The following is a 4,031-nucleotide window of genomic DNA, read 5'->3' as shown; positions in this document are numbered from 1 at the left end:
CGGCTCAGCAGGGACTGTGCCCGTGTCTTGATGCATCAAACCTTTTGAGTTGCTGTTGTCACTTTGATCTCACATAGACAATTCTTTTTTTTTTTTTTGTACCTTAGACGAAGGTTTACAGAACAAATAGTTTCTCATTGAACAGTTAGTACACATATTGCCTCATGACAGTGGTTAACATGTGTGCAAACTTTTTGTTGTTACTTTATATTAGTGGTCTTATATAATATTTGTCCTTTTGTGATGGATTTATTTCACTTAGCATAATGTCCTCCAAATTCATCCGTGTTGTGAGATGTTTCACGGATTTGTCATTGTTCTTTACCGTTGTGTAGTATTTCATTGTGTGTATGTACCACAGTTTGTTAATCCATTCATCTGTCGATGGGCACTTGGGCTATTTCCATCTTTTTGCTATTGTGAACAATGCTGCAATGAACATGGGTGTGCATATGTCTATTAATGTCACAGCTCTTATTTCTTTAGGGTATATACCTAGGAATGGGATTGCTGGATCATATAGTATTTCTATTTCTAGCTTTTTGAGAAAGCACCATACCATTTTCCAAAGTGGTTGTACCATTTTACATTCCTACCAATAGTGTATAAGAGTTCCAATCTCCCCACAACCTTGCCAACATTTGTTATTTTCTGTTTTTTTGATTAGTGCCAGTGCTGTGAATGAGTTTCTTTAGGTGGCCTCTTGTCTTGGTTCTTTGAAAAAGAGAGAAAAAACTGCTTGGGAGATTTTTTCCCCTGGGCCCTGAGGAGTTGTTACAGTTGCCCTAGTCCTTTGGAGAAGCTTGTTACTTTTGCCCAGGGATGAAGCCAGTCCCTGACAGCAGAAAATATCAGTTATTATGCAAACAGATGGAGCCACTTGTGAGGGGATTGGTTAATTATTATGCAAATAAGGTGCATAAAATCTGCTTGATAGGATTCAGCCGCTTGCCTATATAAGCATCCCACAGAGGTTGGGGGGGACCTCACTACTGTCAAGAAGAAAAGCCTGAAGCAGAGCGTGTCCTTTGGACTTGGGGGCCCTGCACTGAGAACCTCCTAGACCCAGGAGCCAGAGAGAGTTATAACACTGGATTGGCAGCAGCAGAACCAGGAATTGGCCCAAGACAGCATGGTGGGCTTCCTCGCCCACAGAGTGAAGCATCTAGGGTGGGCTTGCCGAGCCATGAGCAAGAGAGCTGAGTGCCTTAGGGCAGGAGGCTTGCTGGAGGAGTAGGGTGCCTCCAGGCACTTAGTGGAGATAAAAAGCTCTAATATTTGCTCAAGCAGGAACAGGGCCAAGCCCGAGCAGGGGCCGAAGCCAGGTCTGAGTGGGGACCCAGCAGCAGCAACTGAGAAGAAGCTGTCCTGATTGAAGACATGTATCCTGGTTTTCCTGTTACTTCCAAGTTAATCTGGATCCCATGTTACTTCCTTAACAAACCATATAACAGTGAGAATGGTCTGTGAGTTCTGTGTGGCCATTGCAACAAGTTATCGAACCCAGCAGTGAAGTAGAGTGTGCCATGGGGAGGATAGCTGTTGTCAAAATTCGTAAAAAGGTTGTTGAAGAGCGGGGGTATGTCTGACCATCACCTCTTAGGAATCAGCTTTGTGCTGATGCTGATTCTCATTCTCCCTGAAGTCAGACTACGTGCAACACTACTGCTACCCCACTACAATTACCAAACGTCTGCAAATTCTACAGTCTTTACATATACAATTCAGTGGCACTGATCATGTTCATCATGTTGTACAACCATTACCACGATCTTTTTCCAAATTATTCCATGACCATTAACCAAAACTCAGTGCTCCCTCAGCAATAACTCTCCCTTGCCCCCACCCTATCACCACTAGTAACAACTAATAAACTCTCATCTCTATCAAGGTTTAACTTTACCTTATTCCTCAGCCTTTTCCTGTTCACCACCTTGCTTACTTCTCTACCTTTCATCTGAGAGCTCTCCCGCCACAAATCACCTACACAGAATCCCTGTCTCAGGCTCCGCTTCTAGGGAACCCAATCTGAGACTTTGCCCTGATTTTTTCTCAGTGCACATCTAACATAATATATATATTTAACTTTGTCCAGCAATTCCACTAAAATCTTCCTTGTCAGTCCACGTGGGCTATCACTCTGACAGCTTTCTTCACTGCTATGATCTAAGTACCTAGAACAGTGTCTAGCTCATAGTAGGTGCTCAATAAATATTTGTTGGAAGAATAAATGGGTGAGTAAAGACCTCTACAAGAGCTTTGTGACTTGCACAAATCCTGATCTTGCTGATTAGCTGGAGTCCTGTACTCCTAATTCTGCTGCCCACAAACTCTGCCCACTTTCTCATCCATTTTCTCCAGACTCTTAAGGTGGCTTCTAATCCCAGAAGTCTACGCTCGCCTGTCTTGGGTGATTCCTCAGTAACCTGGAACACCTGCTTCTTTGCCCAAAGGTACCTGTCAGCTCCTCTTGGGGCTATCTGCTTCCCACAGTCTGCTTGCTCTGGTCTCAATAAAATGATAAGGCAAGCAAGGAAAATCTATTCATCTGTATACAAGTGTGATTTGAAAACTGGGTAAATGAGGAAAGGTAAGAGGTAGAAGGCACCCATGTGAAGCTGTTCTTCCTTGTTGGAGTGAGAGGTAAGAATGTGTGATAGAGATGGGAATGGCCACAGGCAAGGAGGGAAAGCTCTTATTGTCGGGTTGTAACCCTGCCAGAGCAAGCTGAGAGCCATTGCCCACCTTGTTCTAAAGGTTAATTCTGGCACAATTTCAAGGAAGGGTGGTAGTGGTGTGTCTTAGGGTTGTGTTCCAATGAGGCTGCACTGCTACCACCCAGGACTGATTAAAGGGTCTGAGATGTGGAATCCAGTTGGGTCTCAAATCATTTCTGCACTACTGACTACTCAGTGACCTGGGCTCAGTTTCTGGTTTGTAAAGGTTTCAATAATAGCAAATGCTTAATACTGCTTACTCTGTGCCAGGCCCTGTTCGAAGTGCTTGATGTATATTAATTTATTTAATCCTCATGATAACCCTGTAAGGTAGGTACTAGCATGTCCTATTATTTTACATAGGAGGAAATAGAGGCAGAGAGAGTGTAAACAACCTGCCCAAGGTTACAGACCTAGTCAGTGGTGAAACAGGTTTTGAACCAGGTAGTCTAACTCCAGAGTTTGTGCTTAGCTGAAGCAACGGAAAATTTTTGGAAGGCTATTGGGTCCTCACAGAATTGATGGGAAGTCAGGAGAACCAGGCTCCGAAATGGGTAGGCACCAAATTCCTCTAGAGAGCCGGGAGTCAAGAGCTATAGGAAAAGTCTTTTGCGGAAATAGGCTCATCAGTATGAATAAACTTCAGCCATTTTTACTGTGCTTATATACCAACAAGAAACCATCAAATGGATCTAGCACAGGTCACATGCTTCCCCCCTTGGATCCAATTGAGGAAAAGTAACTTCTTGTATTTGTTATCTATTGCTGTATAGCAAACTATCCCAAAACTTAGTTGCTGTGTTAGGTATCTAGTGCTGCTATAACAGAAATACTACAAGTGGGCAGCTTTAACAAACAAATTTCCCACAGTTTAGGAGGGTAGAAGTCTGAATTCAGGGCACTGACTCTAGGGGAAATCTTTCTCTCTCTGTTGGCTCTGTGTGAAGGTCTTTGTCTCTCTTTTCAGCTTCTTTTCCTGGCTTCCTAGGTGATCTTCATGTGCTGTGACATCTATCTTCCCCCATCTCTGCTTTCTTCTCTGTGCCTAATCTGTTTGTTTTATATTTCAAAGGTGATTGGCTTAAAACACAACCTACACTGATATGGCTTCATCAACATAACAAAGAAACCCCTATTCACAAATGGGATTACATCCACATATATAGGGGTTAAGATTTACAACACATATTTTGGGGGGACACAATTCAATCCATAACAGTGGCTTAAGGTAACAGCAAATATTTATTATCTCACACAGTTTCTGTGGACCAGGAATTCAGGAGCAGCTTAGCTGGGTGCTTCTGGCTGAGGGTC

The sequence above is a fragment of the Trichechus manatus genome, unplaced genomic scaffold (assembly GCF_000243295.1).
Source record: "Trichechus manatus latirostris isolate Lorelei unplaced genomic scaffold, TriManLat1.0 scaffold00101, whole genome shotgun sequence".
In the NCBI taxonomy this organism is placed as follows: domain Eukaryota; kingdom Metazoa; phylum Chordata; class Mammalia; order Sirenia; family Trichechidae; genus Trichechus; species Trichechus manatus.
Note: the sequence above shows the minus strand (reverse complement) of the source record.